Below are 20,006 nucleotides of genomic sequence, written 5' to 3'. Positions count from 1 at the left end.
GCAGGCGCGAGCTAGCCTTTGTCAAAGTACAAGCAAAATAGCGGTGAAGAAATAAACAAGGACGGAAGAAGGGTGGTTTGAAAATAACATAAGACCAGAGTGGGGGTACTGGTCTGACATTCTTTCGAAAATAATAGTGAAATAATTAAGAACGTTAAGAATACTTACACGCGCGCGGCCACTGCTAAGGCAATGTGCTTCGCTATCTGACAAAGCTGGCGCTATTCATATTTCCCCTCTGGAAGGCAAACTCAAACTTCAAACAAGAACTGACACAATGCCGTCGTCAGAGGAATCGCTGTCCGAATATTCGTCTTGCTGCGCCGCCAGTATTGATTCAAGCTTATCTACCATACACTTCACAAACACCTTAACACGAAGGCTTACTTTGCCACGATTTGATAACATTAGCTGCTGCTTTTTGTACGAAATAGCAAGGATCTTGCGCAAATTCTTCTCCATCGTGTCTGCCGTGAAGACGTCATCGCTCTGAAAATAAACACGTCTTGTCAGCTGGCACACCAAGAGCAAAGTGAGAACGAGTTCTCCGCAAAGGAAAGGGAGGGGTTAAACTGTGACGAATTTTTTAGAAACGAAAGGGGGGCCAGCAAATCGCTGACATTCCTTTGTTGCCAGCGGGTGGGTGAAGCCTTTGTTGAAGTGGTTGAGAGGTGTCAGCTCCACTGCTGCTTGGTTCATGCCTGAGGAACTGAAATCGCTGGGCCTGCAAAATGACGTTTATTGCAATGCCCATAACGCGGAAGGTAATGTGCAATATTGGTCGTAATCTAGTGAAAGTGGTGTTGCTTAACTATTTTTATAGGTTAGATTGCTGATATCTGCCGCAACATTATCTCGCAAGCTCAAGTGCGACCTATCGGAACCATCAGAGCAACTATAACGTTGTGATATGTTTCATATGCAGCTGTTCATCGGAATGAACCTGCTAATACAGTTTTTTAATGATGAAAGAAACATTCATGTGACCGTTACACTAGCCATTTTCGAAGGCTTTAAGCCCTGACACGTACGCTATTAGAAACTGTCGACAGAATACAACAATGTAAACGCATGCGTGTCTCAAAACTTGAAAATAAAAAAAGAAAACTAGTAACCACGCAACATGGACACGCAAATCGAGTAGTTCAACTGGTAATGTCAATGCAGCCAGCGCTTTCAAATGATGACTCGCATATTTCTTGGGAGCAACTGCTATCCTTAAAAAAATTGCACGCGTACATAATTTTGGTCCAGTCATAAGGAAGGAGGAGAATGAGAAGGCGCGAGCTAGCCTTTGTCAAAGTACAAGCAAAATAGCGGTGAAGAAATAAACAAGGACGGAAGAAGGGTGGTTTGAAAATAACATAAGACCAGAGTGGGGGTACTGGTCTGACATTCTTTCGAAAATAATAGTGAAATAACTAAGAACGTTAAGAATACTTACACGCGCGCGGCCACTGCTAAGGCAATGTGCTTCGCTATCTGACAAAGCTGGTGCTATTCATATTTCCCCTCTGGAAGGCAAACTCAAACTTCAAACAAGAACTGACACAATGCCGTCGTCAGAGGAATCGCTGTCCGAATATTCGTCTTGCTGCGCCGCCAGTATTGATTCAAGCTTATCTACCATACACTTCACAAACACCTTAACACGAAGGCTTACTTTGCCACGATTTGATAACATTAGCTGCTGCTTTTTTACGAAATAGCAAGGATCTTGCGCAAATTCTTCTCCATCGTGTCTGCCGTGAAGACGTCTTCGCTCTGAAAATAAACACGTCTTGTCAGCTGGCACACCAAGAGCAAAGTGAGAACGAGTTCTCCGCAAAGGAAAGGGAGGGGTTAAACTGTGACGAATTTTTTAGAAACGAAAGGGGGGCCAGCAAATCGCTGACATTCCTTTGTTGCCAGCGGGTGGGTGAAGCCTTTGTTGAAGTGGTTGAGAGGTGTCAGCTCCACTGCTGCTTTTTTCATGCCTGAGGAACTGAAATCGCTGGGCCTGCAAAATGACGTTTATTGCAATGCCCATAACGCGGAAGGTAATGTGCAATATTGGTCGTAATCTAGTAAAAGTGGTGTTGCTTAACTATTTTTATAGGTTAGATTGCTGATATCTGCCGCAACATTATCTCGCAAGCTCAAGTGCGACCTATCGGAACCATCAGAGCAACTATAACGTTGTGATATGTTTCATATGCAGCTGTTTATCGGAATGTACCTGCTAATACAGTTTTTTTAATGATGAAAGAAACATTCATGTCACCGTTACACTAGCCATTTTCGAAGGCTGTAAGCCCTGACACGTACGCTATTAGAAACTGTCGACAGAATATAACAATGAAAACGCATGCGTGTCTCAAAACTTGAAAATAAAAAAAGAAAACTAGTAACCACGCAACATGGACACGGAAATCGAGTAGTTCAACTGGTAATGTCAATGCAGCCAGCGCTTTCAAATGAGGACTCGCATATTTCTGGGGAGCAACTGCTATCCTTAAAAAAATTGCACGCGTACATAATTTTGGTCCTGTCATACGGAAGGAGGAGAATGAGCAGGCGCGAGCAAGCTTTTGTCAAAGCACAAGCAAAATAGCGGTGAAGAAATAAACAAGGACGGAAGAAGGGTGGTTTGAAAATAACATAAGACCAGAGTGGGGGTACTGGTCTGACATTCTTTCGAAAATAATAGTGAAATACTAAGAACGTTAAGAATACTTACACGCGCGCGGCCACTGCTAAGGCAATGTGCTTCGCTATCTGACAAAGCTGGCGCTATTCATATTTCCCCTCTGGAAGGCAAACTCAAACTTCAAACAAGAACTGACACAATGCCGTCGTCAGAGGAATCGCTGTCCGAATATTCGTCTTGCTGCGCCGCCAGTATTGATTCAAGCTTATCTACCATACACTTCACAAACACCTTAACACGAAGGCTTACTTTGCCACGATTTGATAACATTAGCTGCTGCTTTTTGTACGAAATAGCAAGGATCTTGCGCAAATTCTTCTCCATCGTGTCTGCCGTGAAGACGTCTTCGCTCTGAAAATAAACACGTCTTGTCAGCTGGCACACCAAGAGCAAAGTGAGAACGAGTTCTCCGCAAAGGAAAGGGAGGGGTTAAACTGTGACGAATTTTTTAGAAACGAAAGGGGGGCCAGCAAATCGCTGACATTCCTTCGTTGCCAGCGGGTGGGTGAAGCCTTTGTTGAAGTGGTTGAGAGGTGTCAGCTCCACTGCTGCTTGGTTCATGCCTGAGGAACTGAAATCGCTGGGCCTGCAAAATGACGTTTATCGCAATGCCCATAACGCGGAAGGTAATGTGCAATATTGGTCGTAATCTAGTAAAAGTGGTGTTGCTTAACTATTTTTATAGGTTAGATTGCTGATATCTGCCGCAACATTATCTCGCAAGCTCAAGTGCGACCTATCGGAACCATCAGAGCAACTATAACGTTGTGATATGTTTCATATGCAGCTGTTCATCGGAATGTACCTGCTAATACAGTTTTTTTAATGATGAAAGAAACATTCATGTCACCGTTACACTAGCCATTTTCGAAGGCTTTAAGCCCTGACACGTACGCTATTAGAAACTGTCGACAGAATACAACAATGTAAACGCATGCGTGTCTCAAAACTTGAAAATAAAAAAAGAAAACTCGTAACCACGCAACATGGACACGCAAATCGAGTAGTTCAACTGGTAATGTCAATGCAGCCAGCGCTTTCAAATGATGACTCGCATATTTCTTGGGAGCAACTGCTATCCTTAAAAAAATTGCACGCGTACATAATTTTGGTCCAGTCATAAGGAAGGAGGAGAATGAGAAGGCGCGAGCTAGCCTTTGTCAAAGTACAAGCAAAATAGCGGTGAAGAAATAAACAAGGACGGAAGAAGTGTGGTTTGAAAATAACATAAGACCAGAGTGGGGGTACTGGTCTGACATTATTTCGAAAATAATAGTGAAATAACTAAGAACGTTAAGAATACTTACACGCGCGAGGCATCTGCTAAGGCAATGTGCTTCGCTATCTGACAAAGCTGGCGCTATTCATATTTCCCCTCTGGAAGGCAAACTCAAACTTCAAACAAGAACTGACACAATGCCGTCGTCAGAGGAATCGCTGTCCGAATATTCGTCTTGCTGCGCCGCCAGTATTGATTCAAGCTTATCTACCATACACTTCACAAACACCTTAACACGAAGGCTTACTTTGCCACGATTTGATAACATTAGCTGCTGCTTTTTGTACGAAATAGCAAGGATCTTGCGCAAATTCTTCTCCATCGTGTCTGTAGTGAAGACGTCTTCGCTCTGAAAATAAACACGTCTTGTCAGCTGGCACACCAAGAGCAAAGTGAGAACGAGTTCTCCGCAAAGGAAAGGGAGGGGTTAAACTGTGACGAATTTTTTAGAAACGAAAGGGGGGCCAGCAAATCGCTGACATTCCTTTGTTGCCAGCGGGTGGGTGAAGCCTTTGTTGAAGTGGTTGAGAGGTGTCAGCTCCACTGCTGCTTGGTTCATGCCTGAGGAACTGAAATCGCTGGGCCTGCAAAATGACGTTTATTGCAATGCCCATAACGCGGAAGGTAATGTGCAATATTGGTCGTAATCTAGTAAAAGTGGTGTTGCTTAACTATTTTTATAGGTTAGATTGCTGATATCTGCCGCAACATTATCTCGCAAGCTCAAGTGCGACCTATCGGAACCATCAGAGCAACTATAACGTTGTGATATGTTTCATATGCAGCTGTTCATCGGAATGTACCTGCTAATACAGTTTTTTTAATGATGAAAGAAACATTCATGTCACCGTTACACTAGCCATTTTCGAAGGCTGTAAGCCCTGACACGTACGCTATTAGAAACTGTCGACAGAATATAACAATGAAAACGCATGCGTGTCTCAAAACTTGAAAATATAAAAAGAAAACTAGTAACCACGCAACATGGACACGGAAATCGAGTAGTTCAACTGGTAATGTCAATGCAGCCAGCGCTTTCAAATGAGGACTCGCATATTTCTGTGGAGCAACTGCTATCCTTAAAAAATTGCACGCGTACATAATTTTGGTCCAGTCATACGGAAGGAGGAGAATGAGCAGGCGCGTGCTAGCTTTTGTCAAAGTACAAGCAAAATAGCGGTGAAGAAATAAACAAGGACGGAAGAAGTGTGGTTTGAAAATAACATAAGACCAGAGTGGGGGTACTGGTCTGACATTATTTCGAAAATAATAGTGAAATAACTAAGAACGTTAAGAATACTTACACGCGCGAGGCATCTGCTAAGGCAATGTGCTTCGCTATCTGACAAAGCTGGCGCTATTCATATTTCCCCTCTGGAAGGCAAACTCAAACTTCAAACAAGAACTGACACAATGCCGTCGTCAGAGGAATCGCTGTCCGAATATTCGTCTTGCTGCGCCGCCAGTATTGATTCAAGCTTATCTACCATACCCTTCACAAACACCTTAACACGAAGGCTTACTTTGCCACGATTTGATAACATTAGCTGCTGCTTTTTGTACGAAATAGCAAGGATCTTGCGCAAATTCTTCTCCATGGTGTCTGCCGTGAAGACGTCTTCGCTCTGAAAATAAACACGTCTTGTCAGCTGGCACACCAAGAGCAAAGTGAGAACGAGTTCTCCGCAAAGGAAAGGGAGGGGTTAAACTGTGACGAATTTTTTAGAAACGAAAGGGGGGCCAGCAAATCGCTGACATTCCTTTGTTGCCAGCGGGTGGGTGAAGCCTTTGTTGAAGTGGTTGAGAGGTGTCAGCTCCACTGCTGCTTGGTTCATGCCTGAGGAACTGAAATCGCTGGGCCTGCAAAATGACGTTTATTGCAATGCCCATAACGCGGAAGGTAATGTGCAATATTGGTCGTAATCTAGTAAAAGTGGTGTTGCTTAACTATTTTTATAGGTTAGATTGCTGATATCTGCCGCAACATTATCTCGCAAGCTCAAGTGCGACCTATCGGAACCATCAGAGCAACTATAACGTTGTGATATGTTTCATATGCAGCTGTTCATCGGAATGTACCTGCTAATATAGTTTTTTTAATGATGAAAGAAACATTCATGTCACCGTTACACTAGCCATTTTCGAAGGCTGTAAGCCCTGACACGTACGCTATTAGAAACTGTCGACAGAATATAACAATGAAAACGCATGCGTGTCTCAAAACTTGAAAATATAAAAAGAAAACTAGTAACCACGCAACATGGACACGGAAATCGAGTAGTTCAACTGGTAATGTCAATGCAGCCAGCGCTTTCAAATGAGGACTCGCATATTTCTGGGGAGCAACTGCTATCCTTAAAAAATTGCACGCGTACATAATTTTGGTCCAGTCATACGGAAGGAGGAGAATGAGCAGGCGCGAGCTAGCTTTTGTCAAAGTACAAGCAAAATAGCGGTGAAGAAATAAACAAGGACGGAAGAAGTGTGGTTTCAAAATAACATAAGACCAGAGTGGGGGTACTGGTCTGACATTATTTCGAAAATAATAGTGAAATAACTAAGAACGTTAAGAATACTTACACGCGCGAGGCATCTGCTAAGGCAATGTGCTTCGCTATCTGACAAAGCTGGCGCTATTCATATTTCCCCTCTGGAAGGCAAACTCAAACTTCAAACAAGGACTGACACAATGCCGTCGTCAGAGGAATCGCTGTCCGAATATTCGTCTTGCTGCGCCGCCAGTATTGATTCAAGCTTATCTACCATACACTTCACAAACACCTTAACACGAAGGCTTACTTTGCCACGATTTGATAACATTAGCTGCTGCTTTTTGTACGAAATAGCAAGGATCTTGCGCAAATTCTTCTCCATCGTGTCTGTAGTGAAGACGTCTTCGCTCTGAAAATAAACACGTCTTGTCAGCTGGCACACCAAGAGCAAAGTGAGAACGAGTTCTCCGCAAAGGAAAGGGAGGGGTTAAACTGTGACGAATTTTTTAGAAACGAAAGGGGGGCCAGCAAATCGCTGACATTCCTTCGTTGCCAGCGGGTGGGTGAAGCCTTTGTTGAAGTGGTTGAGAGGTGTCAGCTCCACTGCTGCTTGGTTCATGCCTGAGGAACTGAAATCGCTGGGCCTGCAAAATGACGTTTATTGCAATGCCCATAACGCGGAAGGTAATGTGCAATATTGGTCGTAATCTAGTAAAAGTGGTGTTGCTTAACTATTTTTATAGGTTAGATTGCTGATATCTGCCGCAACATTATCTCGCAAGCTCAAGTGCGACCTATCGGAACCATCAGAGCAACTATAACGTTGTGATATGTTTCATATGCAGCTGTTCATCGGAATGTACCTGCTAATACAGTTTTTTTAATGATGAAAGAAACATTCATGTCACCGTTACACTAGCCATTTTCGAAGGCTTTAAGCCCTGACACGTACGCTATTAGAAACTGTCGACAGAATACAACAATGTAAACGCATGCGTGTCTCAAAACTTGAAAATAAAAAAAGAAAACTCGTAACCACGCAACATGGACACGCAAATCGAGTAGTTCAACTGGTAATGTCAATGCAGCCAGCGCTTTCAAATGATGACTCGCATATTTCTTGGGAGCAACTGCTATCCTTAAAAAAATTGCACGCGTACATAATTTTGGTCCAGTCATAAGGAAGGAGGAGAATGAGAAGGCGCGAGCTAGCCTTTGTCAAAGTACAAGCAAAATAGCGGTGAAGAAATAAACAAGGACGGAAGAAGGGTGGTTTGAAAATAACATAAGACCAGAGTGGGGGTACTGGTCTGACATTCTTTCGAAAATAATAGTGAAATAACTAAGAACGTTAAGAATACTTACACGCGCGCGGCCACTGCTAAGGCAATGTGCTTCGCTATCTGACAAAGCTGGCGCTATTCATATTTCCCCTCCGGAAGGCAAACTGAAACTTCAAACAAGAACTGACACAATGCCGTCGTGAGAGGAATCGCTGTCCGAATATTCGTCTTGCTGCGCCGCCAGTATTGATTCAAGCTTATCTACCATACACTTCACAAACACCTTAACACGAAGGCTTACTTTGCCACGATTTGATAACATTAGCTGCTGCTTTTTGTACGAAATAGCAAGGATCTTGCGCAAGTTCTTCTCCATCGTGTCTGCCGTGAAGACGACTTCGCTCTGAAAATAAACACGTCTTGTCAGCTGGCACACCAAGAGCAAAGTGAGAACGAGTTCTCCGCAAAGGAAATGGAGGGGTTAAACTGTGACGAATTTTTTAGAAACGAAAGGGGGGCCAGCAAATCGCTGACATTCCTTTGTTGCCAGCGGGTGGGTGAAGCCTTTGTTGAAGTGGTTGAGAGGTGTCAGCTCCATTGCTGCTTGGTTCGTGCCTGAGGAACTGAAATCGCTGGGCCTGCAAAATGACGTTTATTGCAATGCCCATAACGCGGAAGGTAATGTGCAATATTGGTCGTAATCTAGTAAAAGTGGTGTTGCTTAACTATTTTTATAGGTTAGATTGCTGATATCTGCCGCAACATTATCTCGCAAGCTCAAGTGCGACCTATCGGAACCATCAGAGCAACTATAACGTTGTGATATGTTTCATATGCAGCTGTTCATCGGAATGTACCTGCTAATACAGTTTTTTTAATGATGAAAGAAACATTCATGTCACCGTTACACTAGCCATTTTCGAAGGCTTTAAGCCCTGACACGTACGCTATTAGAAACTGTCGACAGAATACAACAATGTAAACGCATGCGTGTCTCAAAACTTGAAAATAAAAAAAGAAAACTCGTAACCACGCAACATGGACACGCAAATCGAGTAGTTCAACTGGTAATGTCAATGCAGCCAGCGCTTTCAAATGATGACTCGCATATTTCTTGGGAGCAACTGCTATCCTTAAAAAAATTGCACGCGTACATAATTTTGGTCCAGTCATAAGGAAGGAGGAGAATGAGAAGGCGCGAGCTAGCCTTTGTCAAAGTACAAGCAAAATAGCGGTGAAGAAATAAACAAGGACGGAAGAAGGGTGGTTTGAAAATAACATAAGACCAGAGTGGGGGTACTGGTCTGACATTCTTTCGAAAATAATAGTGAAATAACTAAGAACGTTAAGAATACTTACAAGCGCGCGGCCACTGCTAAGGCAATGTGCTTCGCTATCTGACAAAGCTGGCGCTATTCATATTTCCCCTCCGGAAGGCAAACTGAAACTTCAAACAAGAACTGACACAATGCCGTCGTGAGAGGAATCGCTGTCCGAATATTCGTCTTGCTGCGCCGCCAGTATTGATTCAAGCTTATCTACCATACACTTCACAAACACCTTAACACGAAGGCTTACTTTGCCACGATTTGATAACATTAGCTGCTGCTTTTTGTACGAAATAGCAAGGATCTTGCGCAAATTCTTCTCCATCGTGTCTGCCGTGAAGACGACTTCGCTCTGAAAATAAACACGTCTTGTCAGCTGGCACACCAAGAGCAAAGTGAGAACGAGTTCTCCGCAAAGGAAATGGAGGGGTTAAACTGTGACGAATTTTTTAGAAACGAAAGGGGGGCCAGCAAATCGCTGACATTCCTTTGTTGCCAGCGGGTGGGTGAAGCCTTTGTTGAAGTGGTTGAGAGGTGTCAGCTCCATTGCTGCTTGGTTCGTGCCTGAGGAACTGAAATCGCTGGGCCTGCAAAATGACGTTTATTGCAATGCCCATAACGCGGAAGGTAATGTGCAATATTGGTCGTAATCTAGTAAAAGTGGTGTTGCTTAACTATTTTTATAGGTGAGATTGCTGATATCTGCCGCAACATTATCTCGCAAGCTCCAGTGCGACCTATCGGAACCATCAGAGCAACTATAACGTTGTGATATGTTTCATATGCAGCTGTTCATCGGAATGTACCTGCTAATACAGTTTTTTTAATGATGAAAGAAACATTCATGTCACCGTTACACTAGCCATTTTCGAAGGCTGTAAGCCCTGACACGTACGCTATTAGAAACTGTCGACAGAATATAACAATGAAAACGCATGCGTGTCTCAAAACTTGAAAATAAAAAAAGAAAACTACAACCACGCAACATGGACACGGAAATCGAGTAGTTCAACTGGTAATGTCAATGCAGCCAGCGCTTTCAAATGAGGACTCGCATATTTCTGGGGAGCAACTGCTATCCTTAAAAAAATTGCACGCGTACATAATTTTGGTCCAGTCATACGGAAGGAGGAGAATGAGCAGGCGCGAGCTAGCTTTTGTCAAAGTACAAGCAAAATAGCGGTGAAGAAATAAACAAGGACGGAAGAAGGGTGGTTTGAAAATAACATAAGACCAGAGTGGGGGTACTGGTCTGACATTCTTTCGAAAATAATAGTGAAATAACTAAGAACGTTAAGAATACTTACACGCGCGCGGCCACTGCTAAGGCAATGTGCTTCGCTATCTGACAAAGCTGGCGCTATTCATATTTCCCCTCTGGAAGGCAAACTCAAACTTCAAACAAGAACTGACACAATGCCGTCGTCAGAGGAATCGCTGTCCGAATATTCGTCTTGCTGCGCCGCCAGTATTGATTCAAGCTTATCTACCATACACTTCACAAACACCTTAACACGAAGGCTTACTTTGCCACGATTTGATAACATTAGCTGCTGCTTTTTGTACGAAATAGCAAGGATCTTGCGCAAATTCTTCTCCATCGTGTCTGCCGTGAAGACGTCTTCGCTCTGAAAATAAACACGTCTTGTCAGCTGGCACACCAAGAGCAAAGTGAGAACGAGTTCTCAGCAAAGGAAAGGGAGGGGTTAAACTGTGACGAATTTTTTAGAAACGAAAGGGGGGCCAGCAAATCGCTGACATTCCTTTGTTGCCAGCGGGTGGGTGAAGCCTTTGTTGAAGTGGTTGAGAGGTGTCAGCTCCACTGCTGCTTGGTTCATGCCTGAGGAACTGAAATCGCTGGGCCTGCAAAATGACGTTTATTGTAATGCCCATAACGCGGAAGGTAATGTGCAATATTGGTCGTAATCTAGTAAAAGTGGTGTTGCTTAACTATTTTTATAGGTTAGATTGCTGATATCTGCCGCAACATTATCTCGCAAGCTCAAGTGCGACCTATCGGAAATATCAGAGCAATTATAACGTTGTGATGCATTTCATATGCAGCTGTTTAGCGGAGTGCACCTGCTAATACAGTTTTTTTAATGATGAAAGAAACATTCATGTCACCGTTACACTAGCCATTTTCGAAGGCTGTAAGCCCTGACACGTACGCTATTAGAAACAGTCGACAGAATATAACAATGAAAACGCATGCGTGTCTCGAAACTTGAAAATAAAAAAAGAAAACTAGTAACCACGCAACATGGACACGGAAATCGAGTAGTTCAACTGGTAATGTCAATGCAGCCAGCGCTTTCAAATGAGGACTCGCATATTTCTGGGGAGCAACTGCTATCCTTAAAAAAATTGCACGCGTACATAATTTTGGTCCAGTCATAAGGAAGGAGGAGAATGAGCAGGCGCGAGCTAGCCTTTGTCAAAGTACAAGCAAAATAGCGGTGAAGAAATAAACATGGACGGAAGAAGGGTGGTTTGAAAATAACATAAGACCAGAGTGGGGGTACTGGTCTGACATTCTTTCGAAAATAATAGTGAAATAATTAAGAACGTTAAGAATACTTACACGCGCGCGGCCTCTGCTAAGGCAATGTGCTTCGCTATCTGACAAAGCTGGCGCTATTCATATTTCCCCTCTGGAAGGCAAACTCAAACTTCAAACAAGAACTGACACAATGCCGTCGTCAGAGGAATCGCTGTCCGAATATTCGTCTTGCTGCGCCGCCAGTATTGATTCAAGCTTATCTACCATACACTTCACAAACACCTTAACACGAAGGCTTACTTTGCCACGATTTGATAACATTAGCTGCTGCTTTTTGTACGAAATAGCAAGGATCTTGCGCAAATTCTTCTCCATCGTGTCTGCCGTGAAGACGTCTTCGCTCTGAAAATAAACACGTCTTGTCAGCTGGCACACCAAGAGCAAAGTGAGAACGAGTTCTCCGCAAAGGAAAGGGAGGGGTTAAACTGTGACGAATTTTTTAGAAACGAAAGGGGGGCCAGCAAATCGCTGACATTCCTTTGTTGCCAGCGCGTGGGTTAAGCCTTTGTTGAAGTGATTGAGAGGTGTCAGCTCCACTGCTGCTTGGTTCATGCCTGAGGAACTGAAATCGCTGGGCCTGCAAAATGACGTTTATTGTAATGCCCATAACGCGGAAGGTAATGTGCAATATTGGTCGTAATCTAGTAAAAGTGGTGTTGCTTAACTATTTTTATAGGTTAGATTGCTGATATCTGCCGCAACATTATCTCGCAAGCTCAAGTGCGACCTATCGGAAATATCAGAGCAACTATAACGTTGTGATGCATTTCATATGCAGCTGTTTAGCGGAGTGCACCTGCTAATACAGTTTTTTTAATGATGAAAGAAACATTCATGTCACCGTTACACTAGCCATTTTCGAAGGCTGTAAGCCCTGACACGTACGCTATTAGAAACTGTCGACAGAATATAACAATGAAAACGCATGCGTGTCTCGAAACTTGAAAATAAAAAAAGAAAACTAGTAACCACGCAACATGGACACGGAAATCGAGTAGTTCAACTGGTAATGTCAATGCAGCCAGCGCTTTCAAATGAGGAGTCGCATATTTCTGGGGAGCAACTGCTATCCTTAAAAAAATTGCACGCGTACATAATTTTGGTCCAGACATACGGAAGGAGGAGAATGAGCAGGCGCGAGCTAGCTTTTGTCAAAGTACAAGCAAAATAGCGGTGAAGAAATAAACAAGGACGGAAGAAGGGTGGTTTGAAAATAACATAAGACCAGAGTGGGGGTACTGGTCGGACATTCTTTCGAAAATAATAGTGAAATAACTAAGAACGTTAAGAATACTTACACGCGCGCGGCCACTGCTAAGGCAATGTGCTTCGCTATCTGACAAAGCTGGCGCTATTCATATTTCCCCTCTGGAAGGCAAACTCAAACTTCAAACAAGAACTGACACAATGCCGTCGTCAGAGGAATCGCTGTCCGAATATTCGTCTTGCTGCGCCGCCAGTATTGATTCAAGCTTATCTACCATACACTTCACAAACACCTTAACACGAAGGCTTACTTTGCCACGATTTGATAACATTAGCTGCTGCTTTTTGTACGAAATAGCAAGGATCTTGCGCAAATTCTTCTCCATCGTGTCGGCCGTGAAGACGTCTTCGCTCTGAAAATAAACACGTCTTGTCAGCTGGCACACCAAGAGCAAAGTGAGAACGAGTTCTCCGCAAAGGAAAGGGAGGGGTTAAACTGTGACGAATTTTTTAGAAACGAAAGGGGGGCCAGCAAATCGCTGACATTCCTTTGTTGCCAGCGCGTGGGTGAAGCCTTTGTTGAAGTGGTTGAGAGGTGTCAGCTCCACTGCTGCTTGGTTCATGCCTGAGGAACTGAAATCGCTGGGCCTGCAAAATGACGTTTATTGTGATGCCCATAACGCGGAAGGTAATGTGCAATATTGGTCGTAATCTAGTAAAAGTGGTGTTGCTTAACTATTTTTATAGGTTAGATTGCTGATATCTGCCGCAACATTATCTCGCAAGCTCAAGTGCGACCTATCGGAAATATCAGAGCAACTATAACGTTGTGATATGTTTCATATGCAGCTGTTTAGCGGAGTGCACCTGCTAATACAGTTTTTTTAATGATGAAAGAAACATTCATGTCACCGTTACACTAGCCATTTTCGAAGGCTGTAAGCCCTGACACGTACGCTATTAGAAACTGTCGACAGAATATAACAATGAAAACGCATGCGTGTCTCGAAACTTGAAAATAAAAAAAGAAAACTAGTAACCACGCAACATGGACACGGAAATCGAGTAGTTCAACTGGTAATGTCAATGCAGCCAGCGCTTTCAAATGAGGACTCGCATATTTCTGGGGAGCAACTGCTATCCTTAAAAAAATTGCACGCGCACATAATTTTGGTCCAGACATACGGAAGGAGGAGAATGAGCAGGCGCGAGCTAGCTTTTGTCAAAGTACAAGCAAAATAGCGGTGAAGAAATAAACAAGGACGGAAGAAGGGTGGTTTGAAAATAACATAGGACCAGAGTGGGGGTACTGGTCTGACATTCTTTCGAAAATAACAGTGAAATAACTAAGAACGTTAAGAATACTTACACGCGCGCGGCCACTGCTAAGGCAATGTGCTTCGCTATCTGACAAAGCTGGCGCTATTCATATTTCCCCTCTGGAAGGCAAACTCAAACTTCAAACAAGAACTGACACAATGCCGTCGTGAGAGGAATCGCTGTCCGAATATTCGTCTTGCTGCGCCGCCAGTATTCATTCAAGCTTATCTACCATACACTTCACAAACACCTTAACACGAAGGCTTACTTTGCCACGATTTGATAACATTAGCTGCTGCTTTTTGTACGAAATAGCAAGGATCTTGCGCAAATTCTTCTCCATCGTGTCTGCCGTGAAGACGTCTTCGCTCTGGAAATAAACACGTCTTGTCAGCTGGCACACCAAGAGCAAAGTGAAAACGAGTTCTCGGCAAAGGAAATGGAGGGGTTAAACTGTGACGAATTTTTTAGATACGAAAGGGGGGCCAGCAAATCGCTGACATTCCTTTGTTGCCAGCGGGTGGGTGAAGCCTTTGTTGAAGTGGTTGAGAGGTGTCAGCTCCACTGCTGCTTGGTTCATGCCTGAGGAACTGAAATCGCTGGGCCTGCAAAATGACGTTTATTGCAATGCCCATAACGCGGAAGGTAATGTGCAATATTGGTCGTAATCTAGTAAAAGTGGTGTTGCTTAACTATTTTTATAGGTTAGATTGCTGATATCTGCCGCAACATTATCTCGCAAGCTCCAGTGCGACCTATCGGAACCATCAGAGCAACTATAACGTTGTGATATGTTTCATATGCAGCGTTCATCGGAATGTACCTGCTAATACAGTTTTTTTAATGATGAAAGAAACATTCATGTCACCGTTACACTAGCCATTTTCGAAGGCTGTAAGCCCTGACACGTACGCTATTAGAAACTGTCGACAGAATATAACAATGAAAACGCATGCGTGTCTCAAAACTTGAAAATAAAAAAAGAAAACTACAACCACGCAACATGGACACGGAAATCGAGTAGTTCAACTGGTAATGTCAATGCAGCCAGCGCTTTCAAATGAGGACTCGCATATTTCTGGGGAGCAACTGCTATCCTTAAAAAAATTGCACGCGTACATAATTTTGGTCCAGTCATACGGAAGGAGGAGAATGAGCAGGCGCGAGCTAGCTTTTGTCAAAGTACAAGCAAAATAGCGGTGAAGAAATAAACATGGACGGAAGAAGGGTGGTTTGAAAATAACATAAGACCAGAGTGGGGGTACTGGTCTGACATTCTTTCGAAAATAATAGTGAAATAATTAAGAACGTTAAGAATACTTACACGCGCGCGGCCTCTGTTAAGGCAATGTGCTTCGCTATCTGACAAAGCTGGCGCTATTCATATTTCCCCTCTGGAAGGCAAACTCAAACTTCAAACAAGAACTGACACAATGCCGTCGTCAGAGGAATCGCTGTCCGAATATTCGTCTTGCTGCGCCGCCAGTATTGATTCAAGCTTATCTACCATACACTTCACAAACACCTTAACACGAAGGCTTACTTTGCCACGATTTGATAACATTAGCTGCTGCTTTTTGTACGAAATAGCAAGGATCTTGCGCAAATTCTTCTCCATCGTGTCGGCCGTGAAGACGTCTTCGCTCTGAAAATAAACACGTCTTGTCAGCTGGCACACCAAGAGCAAAGTGAGAACGAGTTCTCCGCAAAGGAAAGGGAGGGGTTAAACTGTGACGAATTTTTTAGAAACGAAAGGGGGGCCAGCAAATCGCTGACATTCCTTTGTTGCCAGCGCGTGGGTGAAGCCTTTGTTGAAGTGGTTGAGAGGTGTCAGCTCCACTGCTGCTTGGTTCATGCCTGAGGAACTGAAATCGCTGGGCCTGCAAAATGACGTTTATTGTGATGCCCATAACGCGGAAGGTAATGTGCAATATTGGTCGTAATCTAGTAAAAGTGGTGTTGCTTAACTATTTTTATAGGTTAGATTGCTGATATCTGCCGCAACATTATCTCGCAAGCTCAAGTGCGACCTATCGGAAATATCAGAGCAACTATAACGTTGTGATATGTTTCATATGCAGCTGTTTAGCGGAGTGCACCTGCTAATACAGTTTTTTTAATGATGAAAGAAACATTCATGTCACCGTTACACTAGCCATTTTCGAAGGCTGTAAGCCCTGACACGTACGCTATTAGAAACTGTCGACAGAATATAACAATGAAAACGCATGCGTGTCTCGAAACTTGAAAATAAAAAAAGAAAACTAGTAACCACGCAACATGGACACGGAAATCGAGTAGTTCAACTGGTAATGTCAATGCAGCCAGCGCTTTCAAATGAGGACTCGCATATTTCTGGGGAGCAACTGCTATCCTTAAAAAAATTGCACGCGCACATAATTTTGGTCCAGACATACGGAAGGAGGAGAATGAGCAGGCGCGAGCTAGCTTTTGTCAAAGTACAAGCAAAATAGCGGTGAAGAAATAAACAAGGACGGAAGAAGGGTGGTTTGAAAATAACATAGGACCAGAGTGGGGGTACTGGTCTGACATTCTTTCGAAAATAACAGTGAAATAACTAAGAACGTTAAGAATACTTACACGCGCGCGGCCACTGCTAAGGCAATGTGCTTCGCTATCTGACAAAGCTGGCGCTATTCATATTTCCCCTCTGGAAGGCAAACTCAAACTTCAAACAAGAACTGACACAATGCCGTCGTGAGAGGAATCGCTGTCCGAATATTCGTCTTGCTGCGCCGCCAGTATTCATTCAAGCTTATCTACCATACACTTCACAAACACCTTAACACGAAGGCTTACTTTGCCACGATTTGATAACATTAGCTGCTGCTTTTTGTACGAAATAGCAAGGATCTTGCGCAAATTCTTCTCCATCGTGTCTGCCGTGAAGACGTCTTCGCTCTGGAAATAAACACGTCTTGTCAGCTGGCACACCAAGAGCAAAGTGAAAACGAGTTCTCGGCAAAGGAAATGGAGGGGTTAAACTGTGACGAATTTTTTAGATACGAAAGGGGGGCCAGCAAATCGCTGACATTCCTTTGTTGCCAGCGGGTGGGTGAAGCCTTTGTTGAAGTGGTTGAGAGGTGTCAGCTCCACTGCTGCTTGGTTCATGCCTGAGGAACTGAAATCGCTGGGCCTGCAAAATGACGTTTATTGCAATGCCCATAACGCGGAAGGTAATGTGCAATATTGGTCGTAATCTAGTAAAAGTGGTGTTGCTTAACTATTTTTATAGGTTAGATTGCTGATATCTGCCGCAACATTATCTCGCAAGCTCCAGTGCGACCTATCGGAACCATCAGAGCAACTATAACGTTGTGATATGTTTCATATGCAGCGTTCATCGGAATGTACCTGCTAATACAGTTTTTTTAATGATGAAAGAAACATTCATGTCACCGTTACACTAGCCATTTTCGAAGGCTGTAAGCCCTGACACGTACGCTATTAGAAACTGTCGACAGAATATAACAATGAAAACGCATGCGTGTCTCAAAACTTGAAAATAAAAAAAGAAAACTACAACCACGCAACATGGACACGGAAATCGAGTAGTTCAACTGGTAATGTCAATGCAGCCAGCGCTTTCAAATGAGGACTCGCATATTTCTGGGGAGCAACTGCTATCCTTAAAAAAATTGCACGCGTACATAATTTTGGTCCAGTCATACGGAAGGAGGAGAATGAGCAGGCGCGAGCTAGCTTTTGTCAAAGTACAAGCAAAATAGCGGTGAAGAAATAAACATGGACGGAAGAAGGGTGGTTTGAAAATAACATAAGACCAGAGTGGGGGTACTGGTCTGACATTCTTTCGAAAATAATAGTGAAATAATTAAGAACGTTAAGAATACTTACACGCGCGCGGCCTCTGTTAAGGCAATGTGCTTCGCTATCTGACAAAGCTGGCGCTATTCATATTTCCCCTCTGGAAGGCAAACTCAAACTTCAAACAAGAACTGACACAATGCCGTCGTCAGAGGAATCGCTGTCCGAATATTCGTCTTGCTGCGCCGCCAGTATTGATTCAAGCTTATCTACCATACACTTCACAAACACCTTAACACGAAGGCTTACTTTGCCACGATTTGATAACATTAGCCGCTGCTTTTTGTACGAAATAGCAAGGATCTTGCGCAAATTCTTCTCCATCGTGTCTGCCGTGAAGACGTCTTCGCTCTGAAAATAAACACGTCTTGTCAGCTGGCACACCAAGAGCAAAGTGAGAACGAGTTCTCCGCAAAGGAAAGGGAGGGGTTAAACTGTGACGAATTTTTTAGAAACGAAAGGGGGGCCAGCAAATCGCTGACATTCCTTTGTTGCCAGCGCGTGGGTGAAGCCTTTGTTGAAGTGGTTGAGAGGTGTCAGCTCCACTGCTGCTTGGTTCATGCCTGAGGAACTGAAATCGCTGGGCCTGCAAAATGACGTTTATTGTGATGCCCATAACGCGGAAGGTAATGTGCAATATTGGTCGTAATCTAGTAAAAGTGGTGTTGCTTAACTATTTTTATAGGTTAGATTGCTGATATCTGCCGCAACATTATCTCGCAAGCTCAAGTGCGACCTATCGGAAATATCAGAGCAACTATAACGTTGTGATGCATTTCATATGCAGCTGTTTAGCGGAGTGCACCTGCTAATACAGTTTTTTTAATGATGAAAGAAACATTCATGTCACCGTTACACTAGCCATTTTCGAAGGCTGTAAGCCCTGACACGTACGCTATTAGAAACTGTCGACAGAATATAACAATGAAAACGCATGCGTGTCTCGAAACTTGAAAATAAAAAAAGAAAACTAGTAACCACGCAACATGGACACGGAAATCGAGTAGTTCAACTGGTAATGTCAATGCAGCCAGCGCTTTCAAATGAGGACTCGCATATTTCTGGGGAGCAACTGCTATCCTTAAAAAAATTGCACGCGCACATAATTTTGGTCCAGACATACGGAAGGAGGAGAATGAGCAGGCGCGAGCTAGCTTTTGTCAAAGTACAAGCAAAATAGCGGTGAAGAAATAAACAAGGACGGAAGAAGGGTGGTTTGAAAATAACATAGGACCAGAGTGGGGGTACTGGTCTGACATTCTTTCGAAAATAACAGTGAAATAACTAAGAACGTTAAGAATACTTACACGCGCGCGGCCACTGCTAAGGCAATGTGCTTCGCTATCTGACAAAGCTGGCGCTATTCATATTTCCCCTCTGGAAGGCAAACTCAAACTTCAAACAAGAACTGACACAATGCCGTCGTGAGAGGAATCGCTGTCCGAATATTCGTCTTGCTGCGCCGCCAGTATTCATTCAAGCTTATCTACCATACACTTCACAAACACCTTAACACGAAGGCTTACTTTGCCACGATTTGATAACATTAGCTGCTGCTTTTTGTACGAAATAGCAAGGATCTTGCGCAAATTCTTCTCCATCGTGTCTGCCGTGAAGACGTCTTCGCTCTGAAAATAAACACGTCTTGTCAGCTGGCACACCAAGAGCAAAGTGAAAACGAGTTCTCGGCAAAGGAAATGGAGGGGTTAAACTGTGACGAATTTTTTAGATACGAAAGGGGGGCCAGCAAATCGCTGACATTCCTTTGTTGCCAGCGGGTGGGTGAAGCCTTTGTTGAAGTGGTTGAGAGGTGTCAGCTCCACTGCTGCTTGGTTCATGCCTGAGGAACTGAAATCGCTGGGCCTGCAAAATGACGTTTATTGCAATGCCCATAACGCGGAAGGTAATGTGCAATATTGGTCGTAATCTAGTAAAAGTGGTGTTGCTTAACTATATTTATAGGTTAGATTGCTGATATCTGCCGCAACATTATCTCGCAA

The sequence above is a fragment of the Dermacentor variabilis genome, chromosome 4 (genome assembly GCF_050947875.1).
Source record: "Dermacentor variabilis isolate Ectoservices chromosome 4, ASM5094787v1, whole genome shotgun sequence".
Classification (NCBI taxonomy): domain Eukaryota; kingdom Metazoa; phylum Arthropoda; class Arachnida; order Ixodida; family Ixodidae; genus Dermacentor; species Dermacentor variabilis.
Note: the sequence above shows the minus strand (reverse complement) of the source record.